We start from the raw sequence: 21,831 nt of genomic DNA, 5'->3' as shown, positions 1-21,831 counted from the left end.
TCATCTTTGGAACATCAGCACAGTAACCCGTGGATGGGGAGGAACAGCAGTTTTCTCCCAGACTAGCAAGTTGAACAGGCTTGTGAAGATAAGAAATAACCATTCAGCCACAGACAGATGACATGCATGGCTCAGCACAGCAGTGAAGCTGTTACAGCTCTGCTGTCCTCTGCACCCGAGAAGCAAGCAGTGGCCAGGAGAGAACTTTCAGCAGCAAGTTTTATGCAGGCATTATCATAGAATCATAGAATGGCATGGGTTGAAAAGGACCACAGTGATCATCTAGTTTCAAACAACTTGCCATAGACAAAAGGTTGCCAACCACCAGACCAGGCTGCCCAGAGCCACATCCAGCCTGGCCTTGAATGCCTCCAGGGATTATGGTAGGACAGAGCCCATTCTGAAGCTCTAGGCCTCACAAGGACTTACTCAAGTTGCATAAAAACTTTCAGTCCTGCTCAAGCATCTCTTATAGAGAAGCCCTCAGTCATTCACAATGACTGGGACGGTCTGTCCTAAGCTCTGCAGCCAGGGACCAGCAGACTCCGCAGGGCCAAACACTGCTCACACCCTGAGTAGCTCAGGTACATCTCCAACAACACTGTTCTACCTATTCTCAAGGAACAGGCTATGGGCTGGCATCACCTATTTACAGATGGTAATTACTTTATCATATTAATTACTTTTAATTTTACAAGAAAATTAAACAAAGAGCTATTTCTTCCCCAAAGGGAGTAATAATTCGAAAACCTGCTCTTCTTGATCATGAGTTGCAATAAAGGCTGAAAACACCAGGGGCTGCACAGAGCACAGGTCATGATGACCTGAGTCCTGAAGGGAAAGCAAGCTAAGCAGTGCCTCCTGAAAGCAGGGCATCCATAAAAGCAAGTGCCCGTACTGCAGATGCAGTAATTCAGCAGCAAAAACACAGGGAGGTTTCTTTCACCTAAGCATGTGTAACAGATCACCCTTGGCCCCGCTGTCATGGAGTTACCTGCCTGCACTGACTGCTCCAGGAGACGTGAACTGCTGGTTTGCTATCCAAGTTTTGCCATACGCAGGTGGTGGTCTCTAACACCAAGCTTTACAGAGCACTGGCCTCAGATATTAGAGAACCCACCATGCTTTCTAAAGATCCACATGGTCTTCCAATCAGCTGAAATAACGTTTTTTAGCTACAAGTCCTTCTTTTCTTCGAGACTTGAATTGCTTATTGCCCGGGTAGATACCTAAGGATGCTGGTAAGAATTAGGCGTACAGTGTCACCCACTCCTTGCCCCCCTTCAATTCCTTGAGATACAAGTACTGCTACGCTGCAGGAAATGAGGGCAGCAGAAAGCTGTGGATCCCATGAATATAAAAATCCTCTTCAAGTCATGGAACAACCCAGCCCTAATTACAGCCAGCTGGAGACTGATTTCTGTGCAGCGATACTAAGGTAATTAACCCAACACTGACTGATGCCAGACTTGAGGACGCCGCTGCTGTTCAGGCAGCCAAGGTAAGCACTGGTATCCATCCCTGAAACCAACCTCTCTGGGTACCAAAGTCTTTAGAATTGCTCAGGGACACGCAGCTGGGGAAGTCTTATTTCTTTTTGGTTAGGTGCTCTCTTTCTTTAGATGCAGAAAAAATGCCTTTTCCATTTAAAAGGCAAATTCAAACATGTTGATTAATTTAACGTCTCTCTAATAACACCAATTTTAAGACAAGTTCAGTTCCTCTGGCTTCAAGTTTTTGTTCTGTAGCCAATTATGAGCAGGAGAAAACATTTCTGTTGCTTTTTGTTATGGAGCAGTACCTGCCAAAGCTTTTACTTCTAGTCACTAATGCAAGAAATAAAAAATCTGCAATAGTGTAACTTGGTGAAACAAGAATGGTGCAAGACTTAGAACAGAAAGACACCACAGAAAACACTGATAAAGACGCAGTGCAATAAGAAACACAAGCAGTCAGCCATCGTTAGACCCCACATGGGTTTACAAAGAACAACCACCTTGTGCATCCATCCCAGCAGCATACTTGGAGTGTTTTAAAAAATCCGGGTGGGGAGGTAAGAATGTGAAGAATTGCAGAGAGGGACCCTTTCGTTCTGTATTTTGTTTTTCCTCACATCTTCTTATCAAGTTCTGAACAAACACAGCACTCCAGCTGTGTGTGAGCACAGCCCCTCCGTAGGACAGTGAAGAAGAAAGGAGGAAGGGCTGTGTGTCTCTGGGTGCCTCTTGCTGCCTCTCAGGTGCATTTCAGACACGCTGCTTTCTGCTCTCGTCCCCTCACCCCGCTCTCAGACAAACCAGAAGTATTTACATAACTGCCTATATGCCATTTCCTAATCGGGAGAATATAGAGCTAATGGAACTGCTTTGATTTACAGTTGCAAAAAATAGCACCGATACCATAGGCTGTAACTCTTCAACATCTGAACAGCACACTAAAAAATTATTTTTCTATTGGCAACAACCTAAGAAATCTATTCTTAATCACATAACGTGATTGCTCACAGGAGGAGATTTACGTGTGGAGATTATCTGAAGCTGATCGTTCTGTTAATTAGCAGAATCTGAAATGCGTTCAGTGCTTTTTTTTTCCCTGTAAGAAGAATGGGAATGCATCTCTTGCCAATGCTATGTCATACAATATGAAACTAGATAAGAATAAAAGGACCCAGTATGAAAAAACACAATCTAATAATCACCAACTCAACAGCTCATGAATCAAAATCACAAAATACAGAACGCTAGTTTCACATGATGGAAACTAACGGAGGCTGAATTGGTTACAAATATTGAGGAAATGAAGATGGGAGGCCTCGCTGTAAAGAAAAGGCTCCTTATCTGCCTGCCTCTGGAAATGCACAGCTCCCACAGCCTGCGATCCCATCGCCCGAAGAGCTAAAAGCCGGCAGCTGAGTGGATTCATGCGAAACACAGCAGCCTGTCGAAAATGACGAGCTGTATCGGTTTGGAGCTTCACAAAGTCTATGAGATGATTTTTCCATTTTGCCTGACCTGCTCAGTTACGTTTCCAAGGGACAGCCGCCGCAGCACCAGCAATGCAAGCACACAGCCAGCAGTCTCCTTTTGTCAGACAAACCATCAAGGACGATCGTCTGCACAGAGCTGCGATGGGACTGATCTCACAGGTGAGTGTCATTGAACATGACGACTAAAGCAAGCTGGTGAAAAAAATCACAACTGCCCTTTGGAAAGAATTGCGTACAGGGACATTAAAGAAATACTTTTATGTTGCCATTGCTTCCTGTGTTGATGTTTCCATCCTGAATCATCACGTTCAGTCATTTCAACGTCAGCTGAAGAAGTATGGTTGGGCCTAAAAAGTAGCATGCCAGGTCTCAGGGAAGGACAGTCTATTCTTAACCCTCCAAGCCAAGCACATCTTGGGTTTCCTATCTCTACCTGAGCCCCAAGTCTTCATTGTGAACCTTGCCTTGATTGTTTGGCAGCCCTTTCCACGGGGGCTGGAAATAGATGAATGCTGAGGTCCCTTCCAACTCAAGCTATTCTGTGATTTTATGATTTATACCTGAGCAAAGCTTAATGCCTGCAGCGTAGCAATGTAACCCCGTGGCTCCTCATGCCAGCAGGAAGGCGGCCAGCCGGAAACACGGCTCTGCCCAGAATGCTTTTCCAATCGTAAGTACAGGGCAATTGATACAGCAGGTGAAGTTAGGCAAACGGCTCAGCAATGCACAAAGGAAACACGCTATGCAAATGTAAAAGCATTAAAGGAGTCTTTTCATGGTTATCATCTTAAAAGCACATTTAAGCCAATAACTCACCCTCCTCTTATGCAGGTACTTAGTTATATCTATAGCATACACCAGCATGCCAGGCTGCCTCGGTGCCAGAACCTTATCCTCCTTCCTTGCTCTACGTGCCAAATCAAAGAGAAGGAACAAAAGCTGGTGCTGTTTCTAGGAAGAAGTGCGTTCTGTAGGAAGGAGCGGGCCGTTCCCTTTCATGCACACAACCTATGTGAAGGAGTAGCCTAGGGGCAGCTGTCTGCAGACCAGAGCAAAGGCAGCACAGGGCTCAGCAGGCTCTCCCTTGGAAGGCAGAAGGCAGCGTGGTGGCTGTGGGACAGCGATGCGCTCAGCTGCCTGCAGCCTCTCCCTGCCATGGGCAGGGCGGTGATTTCCTCTGCATCTGCATCTTCCCCCTTAGTTTGCTCTTCCCTTCCTGATGATAAATGTGCTTTTTATTATTCTAACCGATTCAACAATAATTTTAGAAATTTTATCGCTTATTGAGATTTCACTCAGTGAGTCAAGTGGAAAAAATGCGTTCCGGAGCCGAGAGAGAGAACCCTCCCAGCTGAATTCCCTGAGCCAACAGCTCCTCCCATGCAACGCCCTCCAGCTGCTCTGGGAGACAGAAGGAATCCGTCGGTGCAGCACCCTCAGGGCTGAATTCTGCACTGACGATGGGAAACTGCCATGGGCTGGAGCCCTGAGCCTGACAGATTTACAGCTGGTGCTATTTCGGTATTTCGGTGCTCTGCTAGGCAGCAGTGTATAAAGGAACAAACAAAACATGTCCTTCCAGTTCTCTAAGAAACTTCCCCCTGAAAAGAAGGTGGTTGTAAGCAACCTGCAGCTACTGAATAAGACATACCAAGGTGGAACAAGCTCCCTCCCTAGCAAGAACGAATGAGAGTTTGGATTGCTTCTCACTTTGTCCTCTCAATATTTCTAGACTTAAGTGTCTTCTAGAAATCCAAGATCTCCAGTGCCCCAGTTCCACAGCTTTGGACACTGTCTTGCCATCTCGTTCTCATCAGGCATCCGACAAAGCAGAGACCTGTGAGCACACGTACACATGTTCACAGAGGGAGGGCCACAGGGGGAGGGAGAGGAACAGAGAAGGAATGCTGTAAGAACGCAGTAAATGTATAAACCTGGAAAAACAAAAACATCTCTTATCATTCCCCTGAGTTTCATTTGTCAGCGCTGCAGACGGATGGAATCTGCAAGCCCTACTCTTGTCCCATACACAAGCTAGGAGAAATAAATACAACACTCAAGCAGCTGTCAGGGAACTCCAAGATGGGAAACCAGTTGGGGAGAACTCCCACCAGCCGACTGACCCACGGATGGGCCAAATCCATCTGCTTAGGGCTGGGAGGCTGCTAAGTACCAGCCTGTACTTGCACAGCAAACTTCAGGTACCTGAATGTGGCTTTCAGAGCTGCCTTTGACCTTGAGAGAAGTTCTGCCATCCCAGGGCACTAACAGGTCTCGCACCCAAATGCTCACTCAGCACAATGTACATGGGCAGGCTGGGTGAGGGAAACAGCAAACCTTGCAGGGTTGAGAAGTGTAGTACATGTTTTTCTACCAAAAATTACATATTAGACAATGACAGACCTGTTCTTTTGCCTTCTCGAGAACAAAGAGGGTGTGAAAGGAGGAATCATGATACACGTTTGAAACTCTAGCTAACAAGAATGCAACACGTACAGATATCAGATAAAGCCTACAGCTTTATCCGACAGTAAAAGGAGGTTTTGAATATTAAAAGTTCTAATTTTTTGTACTGTAACTAATAACTTAGAGAAGATGGAGTATTCCTGCTCCCCCTTTAGAAAAGCACGGCATTTCTATATTCCACATCCTTGCTGGCACACAGATGTGGGGAGGACACACAGCCCTGCAATACAAGTTAATATATTTTGAATGTTTCTTTTACCGAATTATGAGTAGATGGAGGGCAGAGAACAGGAAAAGCAAATAAAAACAGCAGAAAAGAAAAAGGGGAAAGACTGTTATGGAAATGTTGTTCATCATTAGCAGAAACCAACCTACACAGTGCACTGTGTCAATGTGTATACTTTGGAGTCTGCAGGAATCAGCTGCCAGATGAATTGCAGTCATTACAGAGATGGTTCCACAATGCCTCCTGAAAGGTGGTTTTGCTGGACCTGGGGAAGGGAGAGTCAGTGACACAGCAAAAACCAAACCTGCTGTTGCTTTTCAGCGATGGAGATGAGATGAACCCTTAGGAACAGATTCCTCTAAATTACCAAGCTATCCGTCAGACAAAATATTCCAATTTCTCACTAATAAATGAAACTCACAACATTCAAGGCTCACCTAATGCTAGACTTGCAAGATTACTCAGTTTGACATCTAGCAGTAAGAAACAGTATCCTCTATAATCCATACAAATGATCTTACAAAGCTGTATTAAGGAAATAAGAAATCTTATTACCACTCAAGTTGGAGGCACTTAACACATCCTGGTACCCACCGCCCGTGCTGTAAGGCCTCCAGCAGGCAATGAGTTCGCTGCACATCTCAGCACCCGCTGCACATCTCAGCACCCGCTGCTTCAGCCCTTTTCCCCATGGCCGCAGGTCAGGGCAGCACCAAAAGCTGCACCTACTTGTTGATAGGTTTTCTAGTGTCTGGATCATCAAAGGCCACAGGAACCAGATGCATGCCCCTACTTAAGCCCATTTGTCTGGGACACGGTGCTTGCCACAGGCCAGAAGGCGCAAGCAGCTCGGGGCCCCCTGTGCCATCTGCCCGAGCCCCAGCCTGGGTGGAAGGGCACAGTAACAGTCAGGCCATCTTCCTCAATGCTACCATAACAATTATGACAGGCAACTGCAAAGAGGGCAACCTGAAGCAACCCACACAAAAACCAAAGCTGTGATCTGGGGGATGTTTTTCCTTCTACTGCTGGCTACAAGTACACCCTCCAAGGGCTGTGCATGGCTGCTGAGACCATATCCTTCTGCACATCACTGCTGTTTGTGCTCTGAGAGCTGCTCCTTGATTTCAAATGACTGTCAGACAGTGAGAATCCAACACCAGCAGTGCTAATCCACATATCAGCAGGTGGGTATCTTGGGTACAAAAACCTGTGAAAACACATCACCCTAAGCATGCACGTTATCACTTCTGCATCACAGTGTAAAGACGGGGGAAAGCAGCATTTCCAAACTGCCCATCCCAGGAGCACAGCACAGCAGCACAGCAGCACAGCTCAGTAGACCCCCCACTAGCACTTCCCAGCCCACAGATTCGTGCCTGTGCCAGCCCTGACCAAGGGGCTGCAGGAGCTGTGCAGACCCCAGGGCTAGGACATGGTTGGCACCCACAGGCTCTCCTGAAAATTACCTGTCTCCTACACTCAGAAACAATGGCATTTTGAAGGGGCATTACCCCACTGCCGATCAGGTGGCAAAGGAAAGAGATGCAGTCTGCTTTCAGAGGGCTGTAATGATTTTGCTTCAGAATGGGCTCCTTGTGCTGTGGGCAGAGCACACACTGGTTGAAAGGAAAGGAATGAACCTGCGCTGGGAGCGTGCCTTCTTTCCTGCACATATTTATGTTGTTAATATACATTCACAGATGTGCTGGAGAAGAGATTTGGAGAGCGAGAGTTTATAAGTCACAACGTTTTTTCTGTTTGCTTTTAAAAATACAAAGTTCGGAATGAATGCACTGTTTAAAATAGAACAGACACACGCAGAGAAAGGCAGCAGTCAGTGGCTGGCTCACACTTAAGGGCTCTCAAAAGCAAGTATCTGTTATTCGTGCATTTAAGGACTTGCTCCTCCTGAGCTACTGTTTTGAAAAGCTTCTGCCACTGCAAGATGAAGACATCCCAAGGGCTGCTGCGTAGGCTGAAATTCCATGTGCTCTCAGAACACCACTCCTTCACTTGAAGAGGAGAAAGATCAGCAAGGGCAGTGTGTTTCTGCATTAATTGCTCAGGTACTAATAACGAGGTCAAAATAAGTCTGCCCAGAGCAGAAGCGAGCCGGCCATACAGCCAGATGATAGAAACCAAGCCCCAAACACGTGCCTGCCCACTGTGCTGACCTCCCCAGCAGCACAACGCGCCCCATCTAACAGCTGTGGGAGCCATCCTGAAAGGTTACAAAACCCTGACCTGTCACAATTACACGTGGAAGTGACAACTTTGCCAGTTTCAGACTTGGGCACGCAGAGCTTACCATGCCCACAGCAGTGTGCAGCTCTGGGAGGAGGGCAGAGGAAGGAGCAGCACCTGTCAGTACGCCCACAGAAGTCACTACATCTTTTTTACTGTTGTTTTCTACAACAGACAATCTCTTCTTACGTCAACAGCTACTGAAAATGTATGCTTTTGGTACTATTCCACACTGACAAAAGCTTCCTGTACCCAAACATAGCCTGAGAGAGGAAGCCTCTTGGCAAAGCAAGGGAAGCCCCAGGTGGCAATAAATATGGATGTGGAGACAGAGAGAGGAATCAGCAGTACTGCAGCAGCAGAGAAAAAAAAATCAAAAGCAACAATGCAAAAACCCACCCAACACAAAACCTCAGATGGCTGTTTGTGCAACTCTGCCACAGCCTGAATGCAGAACTTGCTCTGGGATTATGGTCTGATTTCCAATCCGCTCCCCACCCACCACCACGCTCCTTCACTGCATTGGAACCATCTGTGTAATCCTCCCCTTCCCCACGTCTGTTCTTCTGGCAGCTGCACTCCATCATCCCTTTAAAAACCTCTTTTCAAAGTTCTTGAGGCAGAAGGCCTTTTGCAGGCTAAGAGTTATCTCTAAAATCAACAAGGAAACCACAGTGTGTGCTGTGCTTTACAGATTAAAGAGGAAGGACTGGAGTTGGAGAATATTTATTTCTAATGGGAAAATAATTGAAGGTTTTAGGGATCAAGAGGGTTTTTTTTTTTTTAAACCAAAGCCGTGTATCTGACAATAAATAGGACTTACTGAAGTACTGCATGTTGCTGCTGCAGGAGGGTTCCAAGATAACAGGTTAGCAGAAGGAAAAGAAATGCAAAGGAGTGTTTCCTGACAGCATCGCTGGTTGGCAACGCGAAGGCCAGGGGAGCAGTGTGGGGAAGAGGCACTAACATCTATGGAGTCCAGGAGCAGAGTTCAAGTGCTTGTTGTTATATGAGATAAAATTATTGCAGACTTTTGAGCACAGAAGTCATGGACTTTCTTCATCTTTTATTTAAAGAATGTCTGAAAGTAGTTGTCATCACAATTTCCTGTCCTCGTCTAGCCACAAGTCTCAGATGACTTAATCAGCTTGTGCACATGTACACATACACTGCTCACAGAGAGCTGCCTCCCCCCACAGCTCTTCACAGTGGCTGAGTGCAGAGGTGCTGTTAGCACACCTACCACACACCTCAGGCAAGTGACTTCCATCAGGAAGAACAGAAAGAGAGAATCATAGAACCACCAACGTTGGAAAAGACCTCCAAGACCATCCAGTCCAAGCGTCCACCTACCGCCACTATTTTCCCACTAAACCTCATTAAACATCTCAATGTTTCTTGAACACCTCCAGGGAATGGTGACTGCACCACCTCCCTGGGCAGCCTGTGCCACTGCCTGACCGCTCTTCTGGAGAAGAAATTTTTCCTGATGTCCAACCTGACCGTCCCCTGGTGCAACTTGAGGCCATCACCTCTCATGCTATTGCTGTTACCTGGAGCAGAGGCCGACCCCCACCTCACCACAACCTCCTGCCAGGGAGTTGGAGAGGGCAGTAAGGTCTGCCCTGAGCCTCCTCTTCTCCACTCTGACCCATCCCAGCTCCTCAGCAGCTCCCCATAACACTGTGCTCCAGACCCCTCACAGCTCTGCTGCCCATCTCTGCACACTGCAGGGCCCCAGTGTCTTTCTGGCAGCGAGGGGCCCAGCACTGAACACAGCACTGCAGGTGCAGCCTCACCAGAGCTGAGCACAGAGGGATGATCACCTCCCTGCTCCTGCTGGCTGCACTACTGCTGACACCAGCCAGGATGCCATTGGCCTCCTTGGCCACCTGGGCACACTGCTGGCTCGTGTTCAGCCGAGCATGGACCAATACACCCAGGTCCATTTCCTCTACACAGTCTTCAGCCACTCTGCCCCAAGCCTGTAGGGCTGCCTGGGGTTGTTGTGGCCAAAGTGCAGGACCTGGCCCTTGGTCTTGTTCAACTTCATCCCACTGGCCTCAGCACGCTGCTCTTAGCACTGGGTGCTCCTCCTCCGAGTAATCTTAAAACTCTATTTGCCTTCTCTGATCAAATTTTTAATTCCTCATTTAAATGAACATCATTTAAAGTTGCCCAAGCACTCATGTTTAGTACTTCTACAGCTTCATACACAGGGATTTGCCATTTTACCTCCAATCTTCCTTTTCTGTCATAACATAGTTTTTTAAATTTTGAAATAAGTGCATTAGGTGGCATTTCAAAGTTGCAACGAGATGTCTTATTTTCTCCCTTGAATGTCACCAGAAGGCAGCAGACAAAGTAGAGATCTTTTCTTTGCACAGGCTTTACAAAATGATGGGGTCAGCCTCCAGCGACACTGGCTTGTGCTTACTGCTGACATCCCATGCGGATCATCCATGGAGAGATGGGATGACATCCCATCTCTGGTGATCCCATATGGGCCTCAGACTCAAGCACAGGCAAGCAGGAGCATCAGCTGTGGCATATTTTGACTGACCCTTACCCTGAACAGGCGTAAGCAGAACATTCGCTTATTAATTATAATTGCCTTACAAAAACTCTGGCAGATGGCAGCACAAGAACGAGTGACAATTTGTGTGGTGGTAGAAAAAAAAAAACAAACAAAGAAAAGCAAAGAAAAAGCTCTTTTAGATATTGGACTGCAAGTAATGTGCGATTTGTGGTAGACTGAGAAAGTGGGGAGGAGAAAAAAGGAACTACCCTAGAAGTGATATATTTTTAGGAATGGCCTTGATAGCTCTGGCAGAAGGGACTTCTGGTGCTCGAGTAGAAGGTCCCAGTGACTGCCCCAGAAGCACCTACAGCAGGCTGGAGGGCATACACAGTGCAGGGCTGGTGGAGGACATACACAGTGCAGAGCTGATGGAGTTCTGCTGGCAGTGGGAACTACGTTGGGCAACTCTGCCCCCTGCTCTGCCCACAGCTACCACAAAAGCACCACATCCCAGAAGGAAGCAGCAGGAAAACAGCTTCGCTCCGCCTTCCCACCATAACCAGAATCTCAGTCTTTACTCAGATGTTAAGCCACATATGGGCCGTTAGTCAAAACTGCCTTTCTTTTAAATAGCCTTACCAGCTATGACATTTCATGATATTATTTTTACTCTGATCTGTTCCAGAATTCACACTGATCTTTAAAAAATTATTTCCAAAATAAATCCTAAAGCATCTTCTATATATTGCTGTTATATGTCATCATTTTACATAAGAGCAGATAGTAAGATAAATGGAAGTGATCAAAAAGTGGAGTAATTCCAAGAAAATAACTGATGCTTAAGCTCTGCCAACTGCCAACCCTCACCTTTTGTCATCTCAGTGTAGCACCACTCAACCTTGAGTGAGAAAGGCAAGAACAAAATAATGGGCATATCTCAAGCAAGAAAGTGCAATAGAAACCAACCTACAGTGCTCAGAAGAGCCAGAATGCAAAGAAATGCAACACAACACTGCTAGCACTGCATCAGGCAGCTCTGCCAGCCCAGAAGCAGCATCAGGAGCACGACTAACCAGGCTCAATCCCCATAACAGCAAGGCAGAAAGATGGGTCAAGGCTTGCATTGCTCTGTGACTGGGAAACCACGCTGAGTGCTGCAGCACAAGTGCTATTGCTGGAGTGATGCCTTTAGAGAAGAGAGCCCTTGAATGGAAGCGTGGCCTTCCAGCAGCGGTCTGCAGGCATCATGGAGGGCTGTGCTCCTTCTCCCTGCACACCAGCCGCTGTATTAACACAGATGTGCAACTCTCAGAATTAAGCGTGATGCTGAGCTTCAGTATCACTCTTAGCTAATGGCAAGCTGGAGGAGAGCCCTGCTGGCTGCACATTGTCTGCTGCCCTTGGCTGCTTCCGTACTGCACGGTACGCTTTGTTTCCAGCTTGCAGCTGGTTTGCACAGCTCCAGTTGTGTGGCTGCCAAAAACACTTAAACTCCAACCTGCGTTTAGCGAGAGAGAGCTTGAAGAGATCATTTTTTCTTTCTGCATTTTTATTTTTGAGAGACGGAGGTGAGGCAGGTTACAGACCTTCCTCTCGTGTTCAATTCACACGCTGTGGAGTACTGGCCAAGTGCGTGCTTTTAGCCACTGCAGCACTATGCTGCAAAGACATGAGAAGACAGGGCAGGTCAGTGTCAGATAATTCTGGGGAAAAAGCTGTGGAATGCTTTCTGAATTTTTATGTCATTTAAATACTCCTCTAGAAAATGGTTTTACGAGATGTTGGGTCAGAACGCAACTCCAAACCACAAAGTCAGGGACAGAGTAGGTGATTGCCATGGAAAAGTGATTCATCTGTGCAGAATAAAGCATTAACGTCAAGTATTAACTAAATATAACAGACTTCATCTAAGAAGGGATGATGCGGTTCAGCTGATGAGATTCAAAAGAAACAGAGCCAACAGCTGCCAATCGAGCAAAACTGCCAGCTATCAAAGACGGTGCAAAAAAGATCAGAAGGATTATAAATACTAGGAAAGCCTCAGAGAGGACAGAAATGGTGTAAAACACAACAGCAGCCCAGCAGAGCAGACCAGAAATCCCACGTGCTTCTGGCAGCATCCCAGACACTGAGGGCACATCCAGCACTTTCTCCAGACCCTCAAGCCCAGCACCGTGCAGCTCAGAGACTTCCTGAAAAGGCAACGGCGGCTTTGTACTCGACAGCCTTGTATGGAATTTTCCTTCATCCATTTACCCAGTTACCTTTTGAACTCATGTAAAATTTAGTATCCACAACATCCTGGGGAAGGACATTCCGTAGCTGAAGTACCTTGCTGTGTGTCTGAGCTGCCAGGCGCTGGTGCAGAAGGAAAGAAAACAGATGAGAAGCTAACTCTTGCACATCACCTCCATTCACTGTTCCCTAAGCCATTCTGATTCTGATTTCTATTGCACAGTCCATCTTCACGACGGCCAGACTCTCAAAAAAAGACTTAAAAATTTAAAACTCCTTCAGATTTGCAGTTGAAATCAAATGATTCTACTCTGCCTCTGTCCAGTTTTACAGAGCCCAAATGATCTGGGGGGGTTCCCTCTGTCCATGCAATTGCATTTAACCGTGCTTTGCACCCTTCTGCTCTATCCACACAGACACAGAACCGTGCTGCAGGCAGAACACTAATGAGAGATTTCATGTTATAATTGTATTTAGATTCAAGAAGAAAGAAATCACAGCAGTAAAACAAACAGCAAATAGATGGGCAGCGGGAGGTGGCACAGGGGGATGAAGAATGACTGCGTGACCTTGGAGATAAAGAGCACAAGTACTGACTGTGAACTGCAGCGAAGGTGAGGGGAGGTCACAACAAGTGCAACCCCTTTCGAGTAAACATTTGATGTCAAAAAATGCTTCAAAACAGACCTACAGTGGGCACTGCACACACGCATTTGGAACCTTCCTCTTTTGTAAGCTGCTGTGCAAGGTCAAGTCTGAGTGCAAGAGCTGCGGTGTTCCCAGAGACTGCTAATGCTCATTTGCTGCTACAAAACGAATCTTGTTAAGCTTTTAGAGAAACGACTCTCTTCTAGCCTCCAGTATCTCAAACACCAAAGAATCTTTTAGAAAATGAGGGAACAAGACACAGGACACACATGCACGCAAGGTATTCTATGTGATAGCATAGCTTATATTTCTTCAGATCAAAAATGTGATTATAAATTCCCTGTGTTGAATTTAAAATGATAGCTTGCATTATTTAGTATTAACTACTGCAAGTGCCATTCATTAGAATATTTAGATTCCTGTAGCCTGCCCTACACGTGTTACAAGCTCCTATATTCACTCACTTGCACTGCTGCCCAGATGCAGCTATTCAGCCTTAGGTCCACCCTCCCAGTAAACTGCAGCAAACATACCTCACGTGTTCCCAAGAGTAAGACAGGGGAGGTTCAAATAAATACATCAATACAAATCCCAGTGGTGCCGTGTCACAGCCGAGCTCCCTGGCATAGCAATTCAGTTATAATTGAATTTTGGTGGCTGCAAGTTTTTTGCTGCGCTGATAAAATCCCTGCAAGTAGGTAAAATTATGATGTTCTTGAAAAAAAATAAATAAATCTCTATTTCCACAACCTTATAAGACTGTACAAGGCATTGATAAAACGCAGTATTTATCCATCACATTTCAGGACTCCTGGAACTGGGCAGAGGTAGCAGACCTCCAACAGAGCAGAACAAGGCCAGGAGGAAATACTGCACGTACCACATATGGCTGCACTTGAAAATAGGCACATAAATGGGAGAAAACACTCATATTTACACACTGTGTAACACACTTCTCATAGGCAGACATAAAAGTTTTCAATGGGAGACTTCCTCATGTAACACTGCCATAAGCAGGCGTGGTGCATTAGCAGTCAGTGGGAATAAAATGAGTGCATTACACCGGGGCTCTGCTAAGTTTGCAGTGGGGAATTCTTCATCTCTCTCTGCTGCCCACTCTGCATAAATGCATCCAAAGCGGAGCTGCTGCTCTGGCACGATTTTCCTGTAATCTGATGGCTATTATTCTCTCAAATCCCATTTGCAGGTCATTTCTGTATGAACTGAGCTGCTTGAAATCCTTCCTGCTTTTCTCCTTTTAAATCTAGGGGAAATTCGAACAGCCCAGCACCAACTGACAGGAATTTACTCGAACCATTTATTTAAATACTAATGTTTTCATGTTGCTGCAGCTTAACAGCTCGGATTGGTTTCATGCCGACTTCCTTCGCTCCCTCTCCTTGAGATAAATGCATTAGTTTGCTCAGTGCTGAGAAGTGTGGCTGAAAGAATAATGCCCATTATTTTCTTTTATGCTCAGGCTCGTTTCCACGTAGAATTTGGAGCATTACACAGAATTTATACAGGCAGGAAAGTGCATACCATTGTGAAAATAACTACTTTAGGTTTGTAAACGTTTTTGCTTGTTTACTAAGGTAACCATAAATCCTCTCTCCGCGTGTAATTGAACAAATTTGGATGTGATTTCCCTTATGCCAAGAAAGCAAAGTGATTATTCACCCACCTTTGAGGAAGGCAGTTAGAAATCTGTCTATGCAGATCAGACTGAAGTTCTTTTATCTCTCTATGTACCAGATAGCACTGTGAATCAAAGCAGCACACTTGTCAGCATCTTCTTCCATGCCAGAGGGCTGAGAGGGAACTTGACCTGAATAGGAGAGTTTCCTCAACTTTTTGTTTTGAAAACAGTGTCAGACCACTTTCTTTGAAACTTGATGTTTCCAAGGCAGCTTAATGCCATTTTCACTGATTACTGCTGGAGAACTCCCTTGTAGCAAACCAACAGACTAAAAACCAACAGGAAATTTGTTGGCCGTAACAGGGCTTGCAAGTAATGAAGTTTAATATAGCTTGGATCTCTGTCCAAGAAAGGCAGAAATCATGACAGCTGTTGCTACCACAGCAGTCCCCCATAAAAGTGCAGCTCCCACGAGCAGTGATGAAGCCTCCTGCCCCTGTTTTCCTCGTCTTCATTGCCCATTGCAAATTCTGACTTTGAGAAGGTAAGTCTCAACTAATGGCTTCTGCTTCATGGTCAAAACTGCCAAAAGCATCAAGGATGTGCACTAGTCCTTCCCCCTTTCAGCAAAAAGTCCCTGAGCTATTGCTTTGTATACTGCTAATGCCTGGAGACCACTGCAGCACATAACAGTCCAGGATGCAAATACAACGGAGAAAGATGTGTCATGAATATTCAGTGTTTTGCTTTGTTTGAATGGGGATTTAAAGCCCAAAGCAGTTCTAGCATCTGGAAGCTCTCAGCCACCAGAGCCCTGAGCCCCAAGCAGCCCCCCGACCTGAGGAAAAGGGCACAGCACCCAGCTGCTGCCTGCCAGGGGCATCCCTCCAGCTCTGCAGCATCCTGCTCTCCTCTCACAGCACAGGACAGTTCCCAGGAGAAGATTTCTTCCTCTCTCAAGCTAAAGCAGCTTGTTAAACAGTAGGTTGCATTACCTGGCACGCAGAAGGATGGCAAAAGAAATGTTCTGTAAAAATCACTGCTGCTTCTTCTACCCTGTTATTGAACAGGAATTCAATTGGAGCATCCTCATTTTTGGACTTGCTGGGTATGTGAAGCCTGGGGAGTTCTCTGACACAGAAGTATGTATCTCAGCCTGTCTTCTTGCTTCACTGACTGCAACACTGATGGTGTTCTTCTTTAGCATAACATACATTTTCCCTAATTCTTACCATTAGTTATAATACAAAAATCACCTAATTACAGTAATTTTAAGGCCACTAATGGAGACTTAGCTTTGATTGGGTGTTACAGGTGACACAATGAGAAGACAGCCTTTGCAACAGAAGGTCTATAGCTAGATACCTTACACATACACAGTGTTAATGGTATAAGCAATCTTACCCATGCTGCCTTTATTGAAAGTGAAGTTGCTCAACACAGTTACAGATGAAAGATGGATCAAAGAAGATTCACTCACTTTCTTGCCTTTGCTGTCAGCCTTGTGGTTCTGCTTCCTCTTCTGTGCTCAGCATCCCACTAGCACAGCAGGCAGCTCTTCACTTCTGCCAGGTTCATTTTCTGCCTAGTTAGTGAGTTAAATCAGCTGACAAAGCTCAGAGGTGCTAGCACCAACCCAGCTGGGGAAGGAAGGGAAGGGAAGGGAAGGGATGGGCAGAGCATGCAGAACTTCCTCAGCAACAGCAAGTTGCTAGGTTGGATTACACCCTCATAGATAACTTCACATTGAGAGTAATTCTCAGGTTGTCACATCAATCTTAACCCTATCGCTATTATCTGCAAGGCACACACCACCTCACTGTGGGGTTGCAGTTTGTCTCTAGCATTAGAGAAAAATCCAATAGAACTGGAAAAGCTGATGGTAAATATTTCAAGTGCTCCACAGCGCTCCTGAAAAAGTCTGTGACCTGCACATCTACTGGCTTTCAGGAACCGCATCTGAAAACCTTGTTTCATTGAGGGAAGCTTGAGCAAGCAAGAAGGCTGCCTACACCTCATCAGCATCCCTGCCATGAGTATGCTTTGTTTACTCAATACTTTATTGCTTTAATTTAACTAAGTAAGGAACTGACCTGGGCTAAATCAACACATGGATTTCAAATAAACTCAAGAAAATGAACTAGGAAGTAGCAAATACTTTCAATTCAACTTGCTCGTGTACCTCTTTCTTCAATTTCCCATCTCTCTCGCTTTCAGGCAAAGCCTTAATTTCTAGACTTTGGCTCCATTATTACTTGTTCAGCAGAAGAATAAACTTAAGCACTCCTACCCCTTTTCCGCCAGCCCTTTGCTCCTATGCCAGCCTAGCCAAGCCAGCAGCAGGCAGCTGGTCATTTTTGGCAGGGTTGTCCTCCTGCTGCTGAATCACTTCCCGACTCGGTTCACCACGAGGCTGCACAAACACACGGGTCGGCACAGAAGTGGAAATGAGTGACCAGCAGGGACAGGAAGGTGAGCCGTACCCAGCTGCACTGCCACCATCCTTACAGTCCTGGCTGCTTTGCTCTTACACAGCTGACCTAAAGAAACATTAAGAGATGGGAAAGCGAGGACGAATTAAAAATGAGGGAGGTAGGGAGCAGACTGAGCGTGGAAGTATTTAACCAACTAAATATCAAAGCGATTGCTTTTATGCACCCCTTAAATCACACGAGTCCTAAGTTCTGGAGGAAATTTAAACGCATATCAAATAGCATATTTGCATTGCCTAAATGAAATCAAAACCTACAGAATGGGGCCACATGAAGTCACCCAAACCACTTACTGCTGCTCATAGAGCAGCTTTCCCAGACAGGCTGTTAAACTCCAGGTCTACAGCGTTACCCTCTCAATCCTGCAAAGAGCAAAGTCCTTTTTGTGAGCAATGCCACTGCCCAACCTCTAAAGAAATAGCAACAAAGTTAAATGCAAGAGTTTAAGAAAACGCCTCAGTGTAAAACTACCAGTGTTTTTGGAAGAGGGAGATGGATGCAGTTCAGCATTTCGCTCCTGCTTCGGTTTCTAATTATGTTTTCAAAGATGCCCAAGTGCCTGCTTGATGAGTTACAGAAGAACTAAGCAACATTCTGGCAGCTGCCGCAGGAACTGCTGAATTTGTCACTTGATGCCAGTGGGTGTCAAGTTCTATGAATGGAAGGGTTTTCCAAGTTTCCAGCAGTCCACCAGGCCCAGCAGAGACAGTTAGGTGGAGGAAGCCAAGCTAAGAAAACCCTTTTTGATCCCTGAAAACAAGTTCTGAGCATTCAGTTGGCTTGGAAGGCTGAAATTTCCATAGAACCCTTCTCGTGAGATGGTCCATATGGGGCTAACTGCCATGGAACACGATGAGCGATCACAGTACGGGGCTGGGGAGGCTTCCATAACTTGGTGGCCTCCAACAGAACCATTTACACACGTTGGTATTTGTCCCCAGCAGTCCCCAGCAGTGCAGGCAGACTGCAGGTCTTGTGTCCCAGCCCATGCCCTAGTACAACCATCCCACTGTTCCACTTGGTGTTCATTAAAAATGCCCGTATGTGTCTACGTCACACCCTCCTCCCCCCTTTCCTTCACTGTCCATTACACTGCTAACTTCCAGAATAATATGTAGGGCTATTTTTTATTTTTATTTTTTTGCATTTTTTTAATGCCTCACGCATTTGTTTATGTAGCAAAACATCTAAGCTGCGTGGTTAGAAACACTGGTTATAAACTACCAATTTTTGTCCTACCAGTAGGATTCGATGACCACGCTGTTTCTTTTAGCCAATAAACAAACTGCAGTGCACACAGGAGGCACTGACACGCTGGGAACTACAGTTTTGCTTTTACCTAATCCCCAGGATTTCAGCAGTCAGACGGATACAGCGGTGGAAGGTTCCACGCTTATGACTCATGCTACAGTTTTTCCTCTCTCCTATTGTTTTGCAAATACTTGGCTTAATTTAAAATCCATTTCAACCAGAAGCTTCCAGTCGCAGCGGAAACTTAACAATCATATACTGCAGATGAGTAATGCTTCACGGGTGTGCCTCTGCAACATCTTCAACTGGTCTTCCTCCATTTGGGCTGCCACGGCCCTGCCTTCATCACTGCTCCTGAGCTCCTGGGCCTTGGCTGAGGGTGTGCCCAGGTGCTGGTATGAGCCCAGAGGGGCAGCTGGGGAGCTGGTGAGGCTGGAAGGGGCTGATGCAGGGAGCTGGAGGGACAGGACCTGCCTGTAAGGACCGTATGAAGGCAGCGAGGTAAGACTCAAGCTGCTTCCATCAGTAATGGCACACAGGGTAACAAACACCCCCAGAAATAAATGCACAGAATGCACAACGTTCTAACATCACGTCTCCATGCAAACTATTTCCATCGGCCTATCATCCTTCCTCAGACAGGGAAATTCCCACTAAGGCATCAATAATAAATGCATTCAGCTATCAGTTTACCTACTAATGAGTAGCTTTTAGCACAAAGAGCCCACTCAGGTCTGGTCTGGAACACGAGAGCATACTCAATAATTCAGAAGACTCAATTTTATCCCAAAAGATAAGCAAACAATTTGATGCCTACTCAGATTTCCAGACCAAACGGAGGTACGGCATTACAGAAGACATTAGGATTTATCAGTCAATAAAATATTCTCAACATGTTCTTTTGGGGAACGGGTTATCCACCTTTAAAAGACCATCTTATTAGAGACTAAACATCAGGGACCTCAGGAAACTTGTTCTTTTGAAGGTTATAACAAAAGATTTGAAAACTGTTCAATACTGCAGATGCTGAAGATCTTTGCAACTTGACACACTACACGGACAATGCGTAGGTCTGTCCTGGTTGCACGCAGTATGAAATATAAACATCCTACACATGTTAAGACAAAATTCACACTGAGCACAGAATGCTCTGACTACAATACAGAGAAGTGGGTGATAGGAAATAACAGCACACAGGCTTGCACTGGGACTAAACACGCACCAGACAAAAGAGATTGCCTCCAATTCTGTGCCTGGCCACGGGGGTGATCCCTGAGCCAACCACAACCAGCAATTAGTGAGAGTATTTGGGCAAGTTATTGAGCCACAGATGGGTATAATCCCCCACCTACCCCAGGTATGGCCAGAACTGGGGCCCAGAAAACCAAGGGCCCTCAGTCACTGCTCATACAACCTCTCCTCCAGACCACTGGCCATCCACATAGCCTTCCTTTGGATGCTACCAGCACTGTCCTTCATTAGCTACCCATCTCTCATTGCTTTAACACAAAGGATAAAAATACTTGGAACACAGATGTGCTTCAGAACCCATGCCTGCTCCACTGCTACAAAAAACACCATTTTGGTGTCGATTGCTCTGAAACAACAGCAACTAAAGAACATACAATTTCCTGAACTACAATTCCCTTTTTACGAAGGACCCCCTTTAAACAAATCCCTACAATCAGTGAAACGTAGAACAGTGCTGCCTTTCTGGAGACAAATGGAGCTGACATTTGTTCTGTCCTCTTACCATTCTAATATTTGCCTTCTACAGGTGCCTTACAAACAGCACAAGCAGAATCTGACTGCTATGGTTATCCGAAACCATTTGGGGGCTGCAAGTGTGTGTGTGTGGGGGGAGGGGGGGTGGGATTTAAAGATCATAAAACAGAAAAGGCATATAATAAAACAAGGAAGGGATAATTAGAAATCCCTTACCACAGTTCATGCTTACTCTTCCAGACCACCAAAGGAATGGTGATCATAGAGGGGTTTCGGTGTGTTTTGTTTGTTTTTGTTCAGCCTTTTTTTTGATTATTTTTGTCACCGTTCCACCGCTAAAACAACTTTTTAAAGCCTCCACTAATTGAAATGTTGGTCAGCAAAACGACAGAATAAAGCCCTGGGGACCCAGGCAGCTTTCTGTTCTCTGCTGCAGGCAGCACGTAGCATCAGCGAGGAAGAAGAGCTTGCATAGCATGGTTTTATGGAAAGGCGTGAGCTTAAAGCAAGATAATTACTATATAGAAACAGTGCAGTTTGGTAACTTATCTCCAGTCATTCTTGTTTTGAACTCCTAGAAGAAAAGGATCTCACCTGGAATGGCTACACAGCTTTGTAAAGCCCCTGCTTGAATACAGCAGCACAGCCAAGAAATAGGAGCTCCAGAACACACGTCGCTCCTTAACACAGCAAAAAATCAGATGCCTTAGTGCCAAAGTACATCACAGTGTGTATGCACAGAAATATTTTAATTCTTGTATGCACTGTATCAAAAATTCAGTAAAGCTAGCCCAAGAAACTCAAAGTACAACTGCAGCACCTTCACATTATACGAGTCGTGCATGGAGCCCTCCTGGAACCAACCAGGTGTAACTGCATTTTTGCACTGCATGCAGTTTTCCAACAGGACAGGAGGAATCAGGAATAGGCTGCATTTTCTCACATCTTCTTTTTTAACCAGACAGTATCCACTTTAACCTACCTATATGAGGCCAACTAACAGCAAGCAACCAAGAGGCAAGATTTGCTAGGGTCAAACCCAGCCCTCTATCACATCATTTATCTGGACAAGCACTCAGCTCACAGCACACTTGTGCCTCAACAAATGTTTTTTCCACACAGAAACACTTTGTCCAGCTTTCAGAAGTAATACGATTTTTGAAAACTGTTCCATCTCCAATGAGAGCATTGTGACAGAAATCCCCATCTTCCCTTGCAGCTCCAGCTCCTGCAAAGCAACCAAACCATCCCGAGTTTCTACTGACCCCACCTGCCAAAGGAAACATACACACACTTCTAAATGGGAACAGTAAAAAATGGAGAAGTATTATTTAGCAGCAACGAAGCTCAAGTGGGCGAAAAATATTCTTGCTCTTCTTGGAGTGCCAGTTCTCA

At 45.7% G+C, this 21,831-nt stretch overlaps 1 protein-coding gene across 7 annotated transcripts in view; it reads right to left on the bottom strand.

Annotated features, from left to right (window-relative positions):
• PEAK1 (pseudopodium enriched atypical kinase 1) overlaps positions 1–21,831 on the bottom strand; it is a 94,987-nt gene that overhangs the window by 51,737 nt on the left and 21,419 nt on the right. The window lies entirely within an intron of this gene.

Source organism: Phasianus colchicus, chromosome 12 (assembly GCF_987193195.1).
Source record: "Phasianus colchicus chromosome 12, bPhaCol1.hap1.1, whole genome shotgun sequence".
Taxonomy (NCBI): Eukaryota; Metazoa; Chordata; class Aves; order Galliformes; family Phasianidae; genus Phasianus; species Phasianus colchicus.
This window is presented reverse-complemented; position numbering and strand designations above follow the sequence as displayed.